General features: G+C 34.5%; 1 pseudogene; it reads left to right on the forward strand.

Moving 5' to 3' along the window:
* The first annotated feature begins 4,859 nt into the window (after positions 1-4,859).
* On the forward strand, positions 4,860-20,348 carry LOC120079132 (annotated as a pseudogene).
* Positions 20,349-20,754: the final 406 nt, after the last annotated feature.

The following is a 20,754-nucleotide window of genomic DNA, read 5'->3' on the forward strand; positions in this document are numbered from 1 at the left end:
TTGGGCTTCTAAGCACTCGAGTGTTTTGCATTTTCGAGACCCATCCTTTCAACTTGGGCCATGCGTTAGACTTAAGTCTAACGCGTCCGTTTATTCCCATCCTGATTATACACAACTTTTATTTATTTTTTTTTTATTTAAAATAAGTAAGTCTCTAACTATGAAGGCAATAACAATGAACAATCAATCTTAAAACAAAAAGACAAACAAATAAAGTAAACTCAAATGCAACGATAAAATACACAATGCAAAAGGAATGAAGAAAGAGGAAGCGTCCCTAGAATATGTGTCGATGTGAATGTAGGTGTGCTTCGACGCAAGCCTCAGTTGGCTTCACGTAATACGAGAGATGACTTTTGTCGTTCTATGCCACCTTCAAAATAAGGCTTCACTCTTTGCCCATTTACTTTGAACGCATTTGTGCCATCTTCCCACATTAATCCTATTGCTCCATGGGGAAAGATTGATTTGATAATGAATGGTCCTGACCACCTTGACTTTAATTTTCCTGGGAACAAATGCAATCATGAATTGAATAATAAAACTTTTTGGCCAACAACAAACTCCTTCTTACTAATGTGTTGGTCGTGCCAACGTTTTTTCTTCTTTTTGTAGAGCTTGTTGTTCTCGTATGCCTTCGACCACCACTCCTCAAGCTTATTGAGCTGAAGTTTGCGTTGATCACCCGCAGCATCCAAGTTTAAATTTAGCTTCTTTACTGCCCAAAAAACTTTGTGCTCCAACTCTAGGGTAAGTGACAAGAATTTTCAAATACTAGAGAGTATGGAGACATACCTATGGGGGTCTTGTAGGCAGTCCTGTAGGCCTAGAGTCCTTCATCCAGCCTCTGTGCCTAGTCTTTCTGTGATGCGTTGATAACTTTTTCAAGTATAGATTTTATTTTCGATTTGATACCTCAGCTTGACTGTTCGTTTGTGGGTGGTATGCAATAGCGGTCTTGTGCCTAACATTATATTTGGAAAGTAGTTTAGAAATGATGTGACTAATAAAATGCGTACCTTCGTCACTTATTAGGGCTTTTGGCGTTCCAAAGCGTGTGAAGATGTTCCTGGTAAGAAACTTAGAGACAGTCGATGCATAATTTCTAACACAAGCTACTGCTTCCACCCACTTTGATACGTAATCTACTGTAAGCAGGGTATATTGTTGACCGCAGGACAGGGGAAAAGGTCCCATAAAATCAATGCCCCAAACATCAAATAATTCAACTTCCAGAATATTGTTCAAGGTATTGCGTCCCTTAATGAGATATTTTCGGTGCGTTGGCAAGGATCACATTTGCGAACATACTCCCTTGCGTCTTTGAAGAGGGTGGGCCAAAAGTATCCACTTTGAAGAATCTTCGCAGCAGTTCTTTGCCCACCAAAATACCCTCCGTAAGGAGAGTCATGACACTCAGCTAGGATGCGTCATGTCTCTTCCTCCAGAACACATCGACGCATGATGGAGTCGGGGCCTTGTTTATATAGAAACTGTTCGTCCCAAAAATAAAATTTGATGTCGTGTACTAACCGTTTCTTTTGCTGAGAGTTGAAGTTTTCAAGGAATTGCTTGGAAGTTAAGTAATCAACTATGTCTACGTACCAAGGTTCCCTGCCTTCAACTCTGAACAAACTTTCATCAGGAAATGAATCTTTGATTTCATTTTCTTGGCCTTGCATTTCCTGATTTTCTAATCTGGACAGGTGTTCAGCCATCTGATTCTCAGTCCCCTTTCTTTCCTGAATATCTATGTCAAATTCCTGCAATAGTAGCACCTATCTAATTAATTTTGGTTTCGCATCCTTTTTACTCATCAGGAACTTTATGACTGAGTGATCTGTATAGATTGTTGTTGACGCCCCAACTAAATAAGATCTAAACATCTCGATGCCAAACATTACAACCAACATTTCTTTTTCCGTGGTTGTGTAGTGTTCCTGAGAGTCATTAAGTGTCTTGGACACATAAGAGATGGGGTGTATCAAATTTCTTTTGTTCTGCCCTAACATTGTACCTACTGCAACATCACTTGCATCGCACATGAGAGAATAAAACGTTGCGTCCAATCCTGTGCTATTAGTACTGGAGCTGTAGTCAATGCATATTTTAGTGTTTCAAACGCATCACAATAGTCGTCATTGAAATCGTAGGGCTGGTTCGCTTTTAATAATGCACTCAGAGGTCGCGCAATTTGAGAAAATTCTTTAACGAACCTTTGGTAGAAGCCAGCATGTCCTAGAAAACTTCTTAGAGCTTTTACATCAATGGTGGTGGAAGTTTAGCTATGACATCTATCTTGGCTTCATCAACTTCCAACCCAGCTTTAGATACTTTGTGGCCCAAAACAATTCCTTCAGTCACCATCAAGTGACATATTTCCTAATTCAGCACAAGATTTGTTTTCTCGCATCGAGCGAGGACGACCTCCAAGTTATCTAAGCATGATTGGAATGAGTCTCCAATGATTGAAAAATCATCCATGAAACCTTCAACGGTCTTTTCCAAGAAGTCAGAGAAAATTGCCATTGTTCACACGAGGTTTCCGGAGAAACGTGTTTCGTAGAGTTAAAACTTCAGTTGATGTTGATGTTGAAGTTGATTTGATGCGACGTGGTTCGATCTCTAGTACTTGATTCTCTGATTCTCTCTCAGTTGGGTGAATGTGCTTGACTTAAAGTAGAAAAGCGTCAAACGTTCTTGAAGTAGAAGTCTTAGAAGCTTGAAGTAGAAGACTTGAAAGCTTGGAGTAGAAGTCTTGGAAGAGTCTTTGTGTCTTCAAGGGTCCTCTGGATGTAGAAAAGAATGCTTTTTTTATAAATGAAGAGAACTTCTCTATTTATAGAGTTCTCAGGCGGGCTCCGTGGGCTTGGTTGATCCATGGGCCTGGCCCCTGGGCTCAATTAGTTAGTTTTGGGCCTGATCTGAAATTTGGGTCCAATTCAACTTGTTTTGTAGTTTGAACTTTAAACCCAAATGATAATATCAAATTGGGCCAATTACGTCATCGAAACTTATCTTCAATTCAATTCAGGACATGTGTCAACTTCTAATGCCCCCTTTCGAGATTTATGCACGCTTACGGGTGGGTGAATCTAACAAAAAAAAAAAAAAAAGAAAAAAATGATGTTGTGATCGGAATTCAAATATATTTGTTCTTGAATTTGACCTCAACTGATGTGTTAGTCAAACTATGAATTCGGTACATAAGTTCAAATTTGGGATAAAATTTGGAATATAACCGAATTTTAACTTGACATTTTATTCGTAATTTGATATCAAAGTTAACCATTTGAATTTTGATAAAATTTGAGATATGGCCAAATCATAATTTGGGACGAATTTGACATCTATCTCACCACCCAATTTGGCTGGCTCGAATTTAGGATAAAATTTGAATTAGAATCTCCTTAAACTTTAGACTGGAATTTGGCATAACATTTGAATTTAATTTCAATTTGAATGGAATATGAATCTGAACCTAAATGGAATAAATTTTGGAGAGCCAGAGTATTGTAAGATAGCCCTACTAGTGAGATTCTCCTCATGAGCGAGATCCTCATGAGCAAGATTCTCCTCACGAGCGAGATTCTCCTCATGAGCGAGATCAAGCTATAAAAGAATTATAATTAATTAGTTTTCACTAATTTTTTTCACTATTAAACTTAATATTAAATTTTCACTTCATAACTATTCAAAACTAATTAATAGATGTTAACATCAATGACGGAAAATAAGTGTTTAATGAAGAGGTTAAAAGTACAAATGAATCTTGAAACCTAGAAACTAAATTGAAACTTTATGGGTAAAATTGTAAATTTTTGAAATATATCAGATGGAGTAAGGATGAGTTGGATCAAGCTCATCTTTATGTCCTTCAAAATGTAAATGATGTGCTTCCTTACGTCGAGTATGTAGATCTTCATCTTATTCTTGTTTTAGGTTACTTGATTATTCAATAATCTACTAATTTTGTCATTTATAATAGGCAACATATGGATATTTTGTCTAAGCTCAATTCTGGTAAAAATAAAAGTAGAAAGTGGCTTCAAGAAGAACACTATCGGTCTTCTCCAAAATGGAAACCTGTAAAGGTAGATTTAACAATTGTTATAAAGTTTATGTTCATTCGACTTCTTTATAACAATTTAACAATTGTTTTCAAGTTTATATGCAGTGCCCTCGTCAATTAGATTTTGTAGGATGCAGGTACTATGTGCAAAAGTATATACACGAAATAGTGCATAATCCTACTACTCCCATTACTAGCTCATACGTAAATTATTTATTTTTTATATAGTGCTAGCTTTAATTTAATAAATACACGTAAACTTATGTTGGGTTTATCTTTTTTCTTTTCCCTTTTGTAGTTCAATACAAAAGATGCATATACGCAAGGAGAGATCGACGTAATTCGGACCCAATGGACAAGTTTTGTTGGCCGATTTGTGTAAAGATGACTAACTTTTTGCCATGGAACGATAAAAACTATATGCTTTGTGCTGGGAAGAGGTAATCGTTGCAGGTTGGATAGATGGGTGAATATTATTTTTTTGACATTGATATTGCTTGAAAACTACACCCGTCCTTTGATATTATCATTCTATTAATTGTTTTTCATTTGGCGTTTGTTTTCAAAATTATTGCTGTAGAATTTATTTTCACATGGAAGTGTTTCCACCAAACTGTAGATGTAGATGAGCTTCACTGCTATGGGTTATTCATTACTTTATATCATAATGTTCCTGGTTTTCTGTATTTAATTCTTGATTTTCCTCAACATTTGTGTGAAAATTTCATCAATTGGATATACTAGAGTAATTATATTGAGACAATAACCTATATTCTTTTCCTTTTTCATGGTTTCTCAGGATACTCTGATTCTAAAACCTCCCAAGAAATCTCCTCTGTTATTGAGAATGGCAGTTTTGATGTTTGCGATGGTCTGTAGAGTTTATATATGCTCAATCTGTGTGAATCAGTTAAATACTCATACCAAGGCCAGATTCCTGAGGGTTCAAATCTCCGTCGACTGTCCAGAGCTAAGTATTATACTAACAGAAGTTCCTCGTGTGCATTATCCAAAACCCAAAACTTTTAGCAGGTAGTTGAAATTTATGCTTCTACTCATGATTTTGAAAGTTTAAGTCGACTAAATACTTGCTTGTGTTCTTCAGGGCCGAATGCTTCAACAATCCAGTAAGATTCTTTGCTATTGTTTTGGTGAAGAGGTAAGGAAGTGGATGGTTTGAGAGTCTTCTGAACAGTCGTGTTAATGTAAGCTCTAATGGAGAGGTGTTTTCTGTTTTGGACCGGCGAAAAAATATTACCACTATCTTACAGACTCTGGATAGGATTTACAATTTGGATTGGCTCAGTAGTGCTTCTAAGAACCATTGTTCTGCAGCGGTTGGCTTCAAGTGGATGCTTAATCAGGTAATTGAATGTCTCAAGCTGAGGAAGTGAATATCTTCCTGAAGTTCTAGGTCGTTGGTCGTTTGAAAGTTTTTGTTTATTCTGACCTTGTTCCTTTGTCATCATGTTAAAACCATTTTTTTATTGGAACCATCACTACTGATGTATTTGTTTCGTTCAAAAAGGGGTTAGTGGTAGCCCCTAACTCTATATTCATGGACATATTTTGATCAATGGAATTTTCATACTTTATTGTGGTGTTGATGCTATTGTGAGCTAAATTTGCTTATTGTTGTATGTGTTCTTGAATATTTATTTTTTGGGAATTTTGATAGTTCTGTTGAGAACAAGTGGTTGTGAAATGTTTTTGAGAGTGTGTTTCTTTGAACAGGTTCAAGGTAAATTTTTTGTTTTGTTGATGGGCTCGCCATGCAATTTTTTTATACTATTTAATATAAACTAATGACGGACATTTCCTAACCCAACACGATACATATAATGTCGTTTTTAACTTATTTGACCAAAAAAATTGATTCGGCAACGGAATTAAAAGAAAAACAGGCTTTAATGTCGGTTAAAAATTAAAGAAAACAGGCTTCAATATCGGTTAAAAATTAAAGAAAACAAGCTTTAATGTCGGTTTAAAACCGACATTAAAGATCTTTAATAACACTACCTTTAATGTCGCTTGCCAACCGACATTAAAGCGGGTTTAAAACCGACATTAAAGGTCGAATTTCTTCTAGTGAAGGATGCATGTGAAATAGGATTTTTCTGGAATCCTAATACAGATATCTGTAATTAAGTTTCTAAAAGTATAACTTCCCTTCCTCAAACTGATATCAGTGAGACATCACACAAGCGGCATCATAAGTTCATAGAATTTTATGACGTTCGAGCAGCAGAGGCTGCTCTAAGGGCATTAAATAGGAGTGATATAGCAGGCAAGCGAATAAGCTTGAACCAAGCAGTCCTGGAGGGGCACGTAGAGAAGTAAGCTCCTTAGGCCAATCACTTTTGTACACACATATCTGAGCTAGATTTTTTATAGGCTTACACAAGATAATAAATATATGATGATGTGCATTATATCATGATGAAAGCACATCATCATATACTTATTATCGTTTCCATTGATTATTTTAGTAGTCTATATCTTTTGGCATTTGTATGTGTTTTATGTAATGTCATGTTTGCTTATAAACTGACATGTTCTTATCATTCATATAGTTTAATGCAGCAACTAAGTCAAGAGCTGGAACAAGATGACGCTCGAACTTTTCGTCATTAGGTTGGTTCGCCAGTGACCAACTCACCTCCAGGTGATCATCTTGTACAGCTTTTATTGAATCCCGATTATATTTATGAATCTATGATTGCCTACAACATCTCAACCCTTGGACAGAATTTCGTCTCTGCATCATCTATTTTGATTACTCATTAACATTAGAACCACTTCTATGGTAGGTAACTGGTCACATATTGGCAGTCCTGTGGAACATAATTCTTTTAGCAAGACCCCTGGTTTTGGAAGCCTGAGCCCCATAAACAGCAGTCATTTGCAGTGTGAGTATTTCTAAACTTCTGGATTCTAATCACATTTTACTCTGTTTCCATCTTCTTCTCACATTTTGACTTCTATTGATTTCAAACCTTTTTCCTGGAAAATGTGCTCTAGTCAGCAACCTTTACTTCTGTTCAAGTTGCAGTCACTTTGTTATTTAAAAGTATTCTTAAGCATTATATTATACTTATCTTGTGCTTAAAATGTAATGATTTTACAAGCATTGAATGCTTCGTTTCGTATTAAATTTTTACATAAAAAATGCCATAGTATTTTGTCATTTCTCATTTGAGTGCTAGTGTCCTTGAACTTGCCCTTCATTTCATATTCATCTATGGCAACTAACTGGATGTAAGTTATTTTTTAGAATATCCTTTGTGTTCAATCGTTTATATTTTTTGTTTTATTTATTTTTTATTCATAATTGTAATAATAATAAACCTGTTTGTTGTTTGATCGTATTTGATAAACATGATACATTTTCAAGCTCCCACGTTCAAAGCTTCCAAAGGGAAGGAATATCTAGAAAAATACAATCCCAAGTTTCTAATTTTTATATGATTATTTAACATGATTTCATATATAAGTTCCTTATGCGTTAATGGTCTTAGTCAGATTCTCTCTAAATCTTCAAGAACTAACTTTGAAAAAAGGTTGGCTGGTATTCTGTGAGATGGTTAAAGACTTTCTGGTCAACGTGGACACATGTTTGCCCCTGTAAGCCTTGTACAAAATGGTATTTGCGAGTCTTTACTTTTTAGAATCAATCTTCTCTGATGATAGAATCAATCTTCTCTGATGATATGGTTTGGCCTTGAACATCTCTGGTTGGGGAATTTCCATTGCTCAAGTCATTTATGTGATGGTTTGGTGTAGAGATGCTTGACAAGGATTCTCTTGGTTGGCTTTCAAAGATTTGTGGGGATTTGTTAAGCTCTTATTTTCATCTGCTATTATGTTTTGCTTGGAGATTTGGTATATGAGTAGTATCATTATTCTTGCTGGTCATCTTCCAAATGCTATCATTTCTGTTGATTCACTTTCCATTTGGTATGTCCTTGGGTGTTCTTTATCAATGGATTTTTGTTCTTTTGTTCTTGCTTTTTCATGGACTTGAAGTTTCTTTGCCTTGTTTCTTTGCTGTTTTTGGTTTTTGTTTCAGCATGAACTTGGATGGATGGGAAAATATCATTTTCATTGGAATCAATGTCGCCATGAGGTAATGAAATTTTACATCTTTTGATCTTTTAGATTTTCTTTTGATCTTCTAGTCTGAAATGAAATGTTGTTTGGCCAAAGTATTTCTCCATATAGAAAGCTCTAATCTTTCAGAGTATTCACCTATCAAAATCTCAGAGAGGATTCATTTTAGGCAGAGTGTAACAATGAGCAAGCACAAACATGAATTGTTAGTTCATTTTTTAATCTTTTAGTTTCATTTATTATACTGCACATATGTGTTTTCTGTTTTCTGTTTCCAGTGTAAGAGTCTCCAACGAACTCGGAAAGGCACGGCCTCGAGTTGTGAAACTCATAGTAGATAAAGCTTTGGCTAATGAAACTTACACGGAAGATTCTGTTGCCCTTGTAAAATCATATTCTTTGTATTATTTTGTAATTTGTGTTTTCAAGGCCGGAATTATTGTAGGCCTTTTCAATTATAATTCTATAGTAGAATTTGCGGATTAAATGTAATAGATTTATAATCCATACATGAATAATATGTTATGGCTATAGCGTTCGATGATGATGTGTCATGTTATACTTTTTTACCAAAAAAATGAATTTGGCAAGGGAACTTTAAAAAACGGACAATAATTGATAAAATGGACAGATTTTGGCTTCAATGTCGGTTAATTTCTTTTTTTTTAAAAAAAAAAGGCTTCAATGTCGGTTGCAACCGACATCGAAGGCTGTGTCATCGAAGCTCTTTAATGTCGGTTTAGAACCGACATTAAAGGGCTTTAATAACACTATCTTTAATGTCGGTTACCCTTTAATGTCGGTTTAAAATCGACATTAAAATCCAAATTTCTTCTATTGAAAGTGAGGTATACACCTCAACAAGATGGTATTGCTGAGAGGTTAAATAGGACCATAATGGAAAGAGTTAGGTGTTTGCTCTCTGATGCTATCCTAGGAAAAAATTATTGGGCAGAAGCTATAACCTATATAGTGTATACCTTGAAAAGGTGCACTCACATATCCTTAGAGTTGCTTACCCCTGAGGAAAAAGAGAACTAATCATCTTCCTAGCCTTGAAACCTCAAATTCTCCGGATTACGTATTGCACAGCACTTTAAGCTTTCCTCAGCTAACTCTCCTAAAGATTCGTACCAAGAACATCAGAAACGGACGACTGTCATACCCTATAATCAAGCAGTCAGAAGCATAATGTATTTAATGATTTCTACCAGACCTGATCTCTCATATTCAACTAGCTTAGTTAGTATATATATGTTTAATCCTAGTAAGAGACAATGGGAGACTACTAAATGGGTCCTAAGGCTTTTGATTTGGTCTAAAAACTCAAGATTAGTCTACCAAATGCAACTAAACCAACTTTAGAGCTTTAGGGACCTGTGGATGCTGACTTTGCTAGTGATTTGAACAAAATGAGGTCCTTAAGACCTATGTTGTAGTGCTGGTGATTTGGAAAAATGAGGTCCTTAAGACTTCGTTGCTTAACATGTGGCTGCCATGAATCTTCCCTCACCTGAGAAGACGATGGCTGCTCAGGGTTTCCCAAGAGAAAGAGATGATGACCTCACAAGTTGTAGTGCTGGCCTCGTGATTGAGATAATCTAGGGTTTCTAATTCCCTAATTTTCTTCCTTTTTTATATATTCAAAACTTCAAACATTAGGTCTTCTTTGGTAATTATTTTATTTTTTATTTTTTATTTTTAAAAATTAAGCTTATTTTCTTCCTCTTTCTTACCATAATTTAAATATTTGTTAGGTACAATTGTTGAATTCTTAACCAAATTCTAAAAACAAAAACCAAATGATTATAAAGGGCATAACAAAATATATATGATAAGGATTTTTGTTTTACTAACTTTGGGGATGATAAAATCTAACTGCAAATAAAAGTGATTCACAATCAGTTGGAGTTCAATATTTATTTAAAATTTGTTGAAGTGAATATAGTTAGGGGTTGATTGGCTAACTTCTTTCTCCAATTGGATGTTTGAATATCTTATTCTCCACTTATCATACTACATTCATTGTAATTATAATTTTAAAAACACTAAACCATATTAAATTGTAAATTTTGTCCCTATAATTTTGAAGAAAGATAGAATTTAATCTTTATGACTTTAAAAATTAGAATTAAGAACTCGTGAATTTATAAATCCTCATAAATTTGATAAAAGTTATCATAAATAGTAAATGAAAGCTATTTATGTGGATTTTATCGAATTATAGAATTTAAATTGTAATTTATTTGAAATTATAGAAACTAAATTTGCAATTTAAGTAACCCTAAAACAATTCAAACTAGAAACACGCCACCACAATTGAAGTAGAAAATAGCATGGCTAAGAATTCTTTTTAGAAAAACAAAAACTTTATAGTTGTAGTACAAAAGTGTAAGTCAATAAATTGCACGTTGTTTTATGATATTATCCATGAAAATTTTGTAGTTAAGCGTAGAAGAGGAATTCTTACCATTTGAAAAGAGTTAGGTTGATCTTGAATTGACACAATCAAAGCAAATAGGATAGACCCCTTTCCACCTAGTTTTACTCATTCAAACGTTTAGAATTTAGAGAAACAAAACAAAAACTAGGGTTTCCACAGAACCTGTAATGGATGAAATGAGTATATAGAACCAAAAGTATCTTCTAGAGTTCCCCCAAACACTTTAATTGGAGGCTGAATAACAATGCTTTGTTTCCTCCTAAATGCTTGGATTTTGGTTTTTCCTATTGAAATTAATTCAAAGTGAAAGTGTATTGTATTTATATAGACAGGCAAGGGAAGGAAAAGAGTGTGTGAATTAAGACTCAACTATGGGATACATACATTATAATACATAGTGTCAAAGACAGATCTCCATGGAACTACCACCACTTGCCTCATGATAGTAAACTTTATTTCTGATGCCCTTTGTTTTACCTTTTCTTTTCTTTTTCATGGAAATCGAAACAAAACCCCGTTCCTTGGAATCGCTGTTTTCATCTCTTCTTTAAACTCCAATCTCCACATATATGAGAAAAGATTGATATAGAGATTGTAATTTTGAGCATTATCACCTATCAGTACACATGTGTAACTTCCAGGTTTAGGACAAGTACGTGAATAATCCTAGATTACATCTAAATACTACAATAAATTTGGGCTTTAATGTCAGTTGAAAAAGTTAAAAACCGATGTACAATGTCAGTTTTTTTTTAAAAAAAAAAGTGGATCTTTAATGTCGGTTTTAAACCGACATTGTAGGTTGACCTAAAATATCGGTTTCAAACTGACATTAAAGATCCGATTTTTTTTTGTTTTCGGTTTTTTTTTTATCCCTCCCTCCCCCACTTTCATTTCCGCTACCAAGTTTTGTTTCCCACCTTACCTACTCAACAATTAAAAAAAATGAAAAGTTAAGTTTTTAGTAAAACCCTAGCTTCCACATTATTGATTAGCTCTCCCTCTCCTCTGTCTCTTCCCCTCTCAATTCCACGATAGACTAGCAACCGACAACGACGATGCTCTTCTCCCCCTTCTCATACCTATTAATCATAGTCTTCACAACATTTCTGTCTACGGAAGCCTCTTAATCGTTTACATCGTTTGTGTTCTTCTGAAGCGCATTCCTAAATCAACGTGAGATTATTGAATTTGGGGTACCCATCTCTCAGTTTTTATGATTATAAGGATGAATGCGAGCTGCTGTATCTTTTTTTTTTTTTTCTCTTTTTATTTTTCTTTGCGATTTATGCTGATTAGAATCTCTAACTCGAGATTTCATCTATTCAAAGAACATGAGCCAGTTCAAATGTGGTTAGTTTAGTTCAATTCATTTGAAATGAGTTCAAAAGTCACTGTAATTTGCATTAACGATTTGATTCTGAAAAATCCATCGGGAAGTTGTGAAAATTTTAGGCAGGAGAGAGTAGTATAGTTCCCTGGTTTTGTGTTAAATCTGTAATACTGTTGTTGTATAAACCAAGATCTCTTGGTGGTTTGGTAACTATGTTTTTAAACTTTTATAAACGATTTTATTTTGAAACTTGAAGTTAAATGAAAAACTACACCTCTGTACTAGAAAAATATACAATTTCAACCTTTGCAACACCCATCCAAGTAAGGTTTACCTTTGTTTTTTTTTTAGGGCTTAGTAATTGGATCTATATTTTTCTTATGGGTTGTCTTCCATTTATTCAATTATTGAGCTTTCTTGTTTTGCAGGTGCAACAAAGAAGTAAAGATTTGGTATTGCATTCTCTTTATGCTTTTTCTTGGAGAATTCTAGATCCAACACATTATGTATTTGAGCTTTGTGGTTTTTTTTCGTTCTTTACATCTCAAATGGTGACATTTTTTTTCATTATATGTCAATCTCTAGTTTTGATCTTTGAAAAAACTATGACTTGTGAAAGGTTGTTGGATGTAGGTTTGGATTAATTCGAACCCTTCAAAGTAGACAACCAACTCTCTTGAACCTTAAACTTTCGAGCTATATGTATTAATATCAATGTAACTTGTTGATATGTTACGTAGTTAAACAATTTATCATTTTCTTTGTTGTGAATTAGTTAATTTTGTTTATTCAAAGCTAAGTAAGACCTGTCTCTTATACACATCTAGATGTGTATAAGAGACAGATATATATGTTTATTTATTTATTTTATTGATAAAACGATGACAGAGATCCCTAAAACATACATTAAAGACAACTGATATTGAAGATAATGTTCAATGTCAGTTGAAAATCGATATTGAAAGTAGTAGTTAATGTCAATTGACAACTGACATAGAAAATAAATGACACTAAAATCGTGGTCATTTACAATGTCGGCTTAAAACAGATATTAAAGAACACCAACATTAAAGACTTTTTATAACACGATCTTTGATGTCGGTTGCCAATCAACATTGTACCCCTATAATGTTAGTTTTAAACTGACATTCAAGCCCAAATTTATAGTAGTAGAATGATAGAGATCCTAATGATGCGAAAGCATGTTTAAGATAAACTTTAAAGAATTGGTAAAACTTAATTGAAAAAACTGATCTATGGAACACAATTTTGAGCATTATCACTTTGACATCATTAGGTGCTTAAATAACCAATTTAAGTTTAAAATTATGATATAGAGTTATATAATAGATTTATATAGAGGCAATGACTTAAAAAGTTTTCCTTTTAGGATTAGGATGAGATGGATCTTTTCTTATCCTTTTTAAGTTAGGATTTGATTCGATTAGATCACATTGAGTTATTTGATCCCAAATCCAGGTTATCTTGGATTTATCTTTTCTGGTCTTTTTCTTAATTTTGGACTTATTTCTTCAAGTCCAAATTCGCCCATGACAAATAAAACACGTGTTTTACGTACATGTATGAAGATCATACATGAAATAAACAGAGTACATGCACGTATAAGAACTATAGTAAAAAAAACCTAATCTTTATCCATCATTCGTATTTAATATGTATATAAGAAGGGGCAGATTCACTTAAGGAAGAGAGGTTCGGGCATCCTCAATTTGTATCTAATCATTCATAAAAAAGATAATCCATATTTCAAAGTTTTCACTGGCCTTAATTAGTGATTTGGTCCCATTCACGTCCCTTAAGACCTATGTTTGAGCTTAAACTCGTGTAATTCTATTGTGTTTTTGTTGTATTGTGCAAAGTTGATTAGAATGGTTAATTGATTCCGCTATTATATTCCTTAAGTTACCCAAGTTATCTCCTATCAAACACAAGTGTATGCCTGATCGGAGTGTCTTGACAAGTACCAGAGTCGAGCACATGGACTTTAATGTAATTAATTTTTGTAGGTCGTAATGGTTTTTACATAATAGAATTTAATCAATTTGATTGATGATGGTTTGTGCAAATAAACTGAGACAATATTTTAACACAATAAAAAAAGAAGGTGAAAATGAATTAAGAGAATCATGGTGAAAGATACATTGAGAGTGTGATTGATTCTGCGTTGAATTTGGAGAATGAAATGCGTTGAAGGTGAAGATGCAACACAAATATATACAACTTGCAGTGAGTGTAAGAATTAATGAATAAAGTAGGGTTAAGAAGATCTACCAACATTCACCTGAGTTAAGTATATGGATCTGTCATGTCTTGAATTTATTAAAATGAAGTAATCACTTCTCAGTGTCTTATGTCACATAAACTTTATCTATAAGATACATGCCTAAGCTGAAAATCGACAAAAAGTTAACTTTATCTCTAATGGCACTTCTTTCCTTGCTTACGATTTCTATAGCCTCTAGCTCTCTCGAGTAGTTAGCTATTTCTACTTAATCCAATTGATCGGATGGATTCAAGCAATAGATTAAACAGTCATTAAACAAGATGAATTTGAACTTATGCAAAATTTGTGAGAATGTTAGTTTAATCTTCCCAATCTATTTAGAATTTAGCAACTCATGATGGAGAAAAATAAACACATAGATGAATGATACATGGTGTAAATCATGGTTTATATTAAGAATAACTATATTACAATGTCATTATCTCAATAAAACTCAAGAGAACAAAGGAAAAGATGCTTGAAAATGTAAGAATCTCAAGCCGTCAATCAGAACCTCTTGCTTCCTTTGGCATTTGTGACTGGCTGCTAAACTTGTGCTATGAAATGGATGATGGCTCTTTCCCTCGATCGAAGGTGAAGACTGAGCTTTTCACTCACAAATCTTCGAGAAGAGGTTGAATATGATGGAGTTTGTGAAGAATGAGCAAAGTATCTACCGGACGAGAAGCTGTTAAGGAAAATTTGGAACCTCTTTAGTGTTTGTGTTGTGCTTCCACAATTGAGTTTATGAACTGTAAAAGCCCAATGATGAATTTTAGGCCCTGTTTACTGATCCAAATTGGGAACCCAAGTTAATTTGCCCCAAATTAAATTGGCTTGATAGAAAACATGGGCCTCCTTTGTCCACGATCTTCCAGCTGATGTGCACCGCGTGGAATATCCCACTATCTTTTGCCTAATGGAAGTGAAATTCTTGATTCTGATGTGATTTTCAGAACAATTAATTTCTTTCTCTCTCTCATTCTCTCTATCGTTTTGCAGAAACTTTTCTAACCCTTTTCTTTCTTTCTGATTTTTTTGAGCAATTGTTGTGTGAATGAAGACGATGAAGAACATGCAGTCTTGTAGAAGAAAAGAGAAGGAAGAGATCTACACGATGATATATGTGGTTTAGAAAATGATGCCTACATCCACGGGAAGGAGAGGAGATTTTATTCAAGAGCTAAATCGCACCTTTTTCTTTTACATATTTTAAGCTTTCTAATAAGCTTTGTATTCTTTTCTACAAAATTGTAAATGATGATTATTTATACATTTTTCTTATACTAGTTACAATAACAAACTGTAAAAGAAAAAGAAATATGAACGACTGTTGAATATATGGTTAAATGTTTGAGCTTACTTTACTTCAAATCTCCACCTTAAGTTCAACATGTAAGCTCTTCTCCTTCCACATTTGACATGTATTCACCCTTTTTTAGGAAGCTGGAAGCAGATTTGACCATGACAGTTTGCTAGCTTGAGCTTCGACACTGGTTTGGTAAGCATATCAGCAGCATTCTCGCTGGTAAGAACTTTTAACACTTCAACTTAACCTTTTTCTATTCTATCTCTTACAAAGTGATATTTAATATCTATGTGTTTGGTCCTTAAATGGTATTGAGGGTTTTTGGAAAGATGAATGGCACTTTGGTTATCACAATAGATCTTTACTATTGTTTGATTAATACCAAAGTCTTTCATCCACCCCTTTAACCACAATGCTTCTTTTATTGCTTTTGATGAAGCCATGTACTCTGCTTCTGTGGTTGATAATGTTGTGATTGACTGCAAATTTGCTTTCCAAGATAATAAATTTGGACCGTATAAGAATAGATAACCTGTTAATGATCTTCTTTTGTCTTGGTCACATGCAAAATCTAAATCAACATATCCATATAACTCTAAATTTGTTTCTTTTGTACTTTGATATGTTAATCTTGACTGTTTAGACCAAATTAGGTATCTTAAAATACATTTTGTTGCTTCCCAATGCCTTTTTTCAGGGTCTGATCTAGTAGATATCATTAGATACATTAGACTATCTACTGCTTGATTGTATGGAATTAATTGCATTTGAGTCAAATGTTCTATGTCTATTTCCTTTGGTGAGATTTCTGAAGAAAGTTTAAAATGACTAGCAATAAGTATAGTGACAGTTTTTGCATTAGACATATTAAATCTTTTACTAACTTTTTCACAATAACTTAATTGACTAATGGTTAGAATAGGGGAAGCTCTGTCTCTTCTTATTTCAATCCCAAAGATCTTTTTAGACTAACCTAAATCCTTCATGTCAAAATCTCTCCTTAGGTGATCTTTGACATGTTTTAAATATTCCTTAGATTTTCCTGCTAGTAGCATATCATCGACATAGACTAGTAGATATACTTTGTCTTTATAGGTAGTTGTATTAATATAAGAACAAATGTCATAAGAACTTCTTTGAAATCCAATACTCTCTATGTAACCATTAAATCTTCTGTACCAGTATCTAGGAGATTGTTTAAGACCATATATAGATTTGTTTAGGAGACAGTATAGGTCTTCCTTCCCTATTTCTTTAAACCCTTTAGGTTGAACCATATAGATAACCTCTTCTAGATTTCCATGAAGGAAAGTTGTTTTAACATCTAGTTGGTTTAGTTCAAGGTTGTACTGAGCAAGTAGAGACAAAAGAAGTCTAATAGAGGTTTGTTTTATTACTGTTGAAATTTTTTTGAGTAGTTTATGCCTTCCCTTTGGGTAAACCCCTTGACCACTATCCTTGCCTTGCACCTAGGCTTTTCTTCTTTGGTAGAACCCTCCTTTAGTTTATATATTCACTTAGAAGTTATAGGTTTACATCCCTTAGGAAGAGGGGCTATGTAACACCCTGCACATTTTTATATAATAATGTAATTTCAATAACGTTATTATTTGGAAATTCAATAATTGCTTAGTCGGAGGACATTTTTTGAATTTTGGATCTTAAGTATAAATGCAAGAATTTAAGTTTTGGCAGAAAATTATTCAATTTTGAATTTCAATGTGAAAGTTATGGCAGGAATTAATTTCCTTTCGAAACCGAAAGAAATTAATTACAATTATACCTTCCTTTTTAGTTATTATATTTATTATTATTTTTTTTAAAAAATAAAAACACCAACCTCTTCTCCTTCTTCTTCCTCGCACGGTAATACCCCCCCTCCAACCTGATTTCTTATTTCTTTCATCCCAACTGCACGTCGTCTCCCTCACTGCCTAATCAGACTGCCGCCGCGCCTTCTTCGCTGTTTAGATTCGAAGTCGCTACCGCTCGCCCAGCCGATTTCTCCTCCATTCGCGGCTGCGTCGCCCAACTGAGGGCATCATTTTTATTCGTCAGCCGTCCGTCTGCCACCCCTCTGACGAAAACCCATCGTTTAAAACCCTCAACCTAACTCGCCGTACGTCCGATCTGTCCAGCCGCCGCTCCCTCATGCCTCGCCAGCCCAGACCCAATCACCAGCCCAGACCCAACCAGCCGATTTCTCCTCCATTCGTGGAGTTTCGTTTGAGGTAAGTAATTTTACCACTAGAAATGCCCACGAGCCAGGCTTTAGTTGTATGCTAGCATGATGAGTGTATGTTCTGGTAAATGTTAGCATGTTGATTGATAGTATGACCTGAATCAAAGTATGTTATGACAATTTAGGAATGAAGGTATTTAATTGTTTAAGCCAAAGAATAAAATTGTCGAGACAAAATTGATCAAGGACTAGTGTTGTGTTTTGTGTTGGATAGTGCAATCGGTGGTAGTATAAATTTCTTCACAGGCCACATACTCAAGTATAAGGTTAAAACTTGTTTTATGGATAAGAAGGAGAAAAAGAAGAGACTATGGATTTATTAAAGGTTATGAGATATTAAAACCAAACATTTTGAGAGGAATTTTGGAAAGGATTAATAAAATAATCACTTTGGTAATACTACGACTTGATGGATTAGGTAAAGTATGTAGTGATATGAAGGATTCTTTTGGAATATCTAGCTAGGTGGATGTCATTAAAGGAATCCAAAATTGTTGGACATGAGTTTAGACTTAAAGGGGATAAAGCAAAGTGTTATTTGTTTGGGTTGAAGGATTATTTTACAATACCTAGATTAATTAAATCCATAGCCTTATTGTGATGAGGAGATCCAAGTTACGCAAATTTGAAAAAACAAAAGTCTTTTAGAGTTTAAAAGTATGCAAATTGGCAAAGGAGAATTCTACGAGATGGAAATTCTTAGTGAGAAAGATAAGACTTATAGAGGAGTTAAGTAAAATATAACTTAGTAAAGAGATTATGTTCCAATTGAACAGTGAAAACAAAACAAAAAAAAAAAAAAAAAAGAGGTGTCTTGAATTTAGTGGTTTTATCAAAGATAAGTGTAAAGGAAAGAGAAGTATCCAATGAAGTTTACTTTTTGGAAAGAGAAAGGAATTTAATGTGTTCAATACTCCTAGTTATGTATGGTTTAGAGGTAGGATATGAGGGGTTACAAGGTATTTGTTTTGGTGTAAAAAAAAAAATATCTAATGATCATGTGGGATTTTGGGACAATATGTATTAGATGGAAAGATAGCTTACATAGATGATTGGTGTGGAACTTTGTTTTAACACAAGAATTTGTTACCAAAACAAAAGGTTGATAAGGGATAAGTTAAAATGGAGTTACTAGTAACAGTAGATGTTCGAGAACTATTGATATGGAATGTTGAGGCTTCATTAGTTAAGACGTAAAACAGTGAGGGCATTAGTAAGATTTAAGGGATTTTGACTTTGTGTGCAAGTGTTGGAAACATGAACTAGCAAGACCATCAATTTGATTAAGAAAAGAAAATAATCCAACTCGAGGTAGACAATAATGGTACATGCTCAAAAGTAAGTAAGTTGGATCTTCCAATATAACCATTGGTATAAGGGATAGACTTGGCAATAAAGTTTAGTTGATAGTAAGATGTTACTAAAAGTGGGTTTGGAGCATTACAAGATAGTATGTATTTTCTTGCATGGGCAATGTGTTAACTAGCGTTAGGGAGTACGAGTAATCCAAGCTAGGACTTATGAATCAAGAAGGTTTTATCGTTAAAAAAAATGACTTCAAGGATCAATTACGGTTATTACGAGGTTATGAAAATGTGTTATCAATTGACTTATGCTTTAGCATCCAGGGACTTCAAAACCTCATTTTCGGGGAGAATTCTGGACTCGTTTGCAGCGAGATCTAAGTAATGATAAGTAATTGTTTCAAGACTAAAGAATAATATGAGGATGGCTCAAGCAAGTTTTATAGCTCATGACAGCATAGAGCCTCATGATGAGTTTCTCATGAATGTGAGACTTAATTAGATAGAGTTATTCTCAGACATGTAGACCCTAGGAAAGACATCACAGTTGGCGCTTCTAGAGTAGAAGCAGTTTTCAGTTGACTAGATTTGTTCTAGTACATATCTTCAGATGGCGCATTATATAGTATGACCAGTTTCTTCATTGCATATATGAAGTTTTCCCTGTGACATGGTAGGCTCAGATATATGTTTTTAATATATAATACTTTCTTAACTTCATGACCGTTTTCACAGTTCTCAGTTTGGACGTGTACAAGTGTTGTCGAATTTCAACATCTTAAGTTTCATACTTATTTATGGGAAGGGTTGTTACACCTCTTTTGGTACTAGTTTTAGCTATATCAAACGATGACCCTCATTTTGCATCTAGTTTTTTTGAAGAGTCTCCAGTTAGCATTGTGTACTTGATTGGATTTTTGTACAAATTTTCACCCATAGACTGATGGTCAAATAGAACATCTGAACCATATATTGGAAGATATGTTGTGCGCTTGTGCACTAGAGTTTTCAGGGAGTTGGGAATCTCACATGCATTTAATTGAATTCGCATTTAATAATAGCTATCAGACTGCCACTGACACTTTTCCATTTGAGGCCCTATATGGAAAGAGTTGCAAGTCTCCAGTATGCGGGGGTGAGGTTGGTGAGAGGAAGTTGCTAGGTCCTGAGCTATGCAGACCACGAATGAGGCAATACAAAAGATTAGAGCTCGTATGCAACCAGCTCAGAGCAAACAGAGAGCTACGCTGATATAAGACGAATCAACCTAGAATTTGACACTGATGTGAAAGTGTTCTTAAAAGTGGCACCCATGAAAGGTATTCTGAGGTTTGGCAGAAAGGGAAAGTTGATACGAGATCATTGGACCTTCGAGGTCCTGGAACGAGTCTTGGCCAGCTTACTGTTTGGCATTGCCCCCAGCACTGTCTTCAGTTCAGTTGCCACCTCTTCACGCTTCGCCAGACCTAGATTCGTCGTCGCCCGTTTCCCTTGTTGCCGTCGGATCTGTTCTAGGTAAGGTTGAGGTAGTTCGATTCGATCACTTAGCCATTAATGTTGGGTTTCGTCATTTTGATTCACAGTTGTTGGGTTTTTATTTAAAGGTGAGTTTTAGCGAAGCTTGGACTTAGAGTAAGCGTCGTCAAGGGAAGTTGGA

This window comes from Benincasa hispida, chromosome 6, assembly GCF_009727055.1.
Source record: "Benincasa hispida cultivar B227 chromosome 6, ASM972705v1, whole genome shotgun sequence".
NCBI classification, from domain to species: domain Eukaryota; kingdom Viridiplantae; phylum Streptophyta; class Magnoliopsida; order Cucurbitales; family Cucurbitaceae; genus Benincasa; species Benincasa hispida.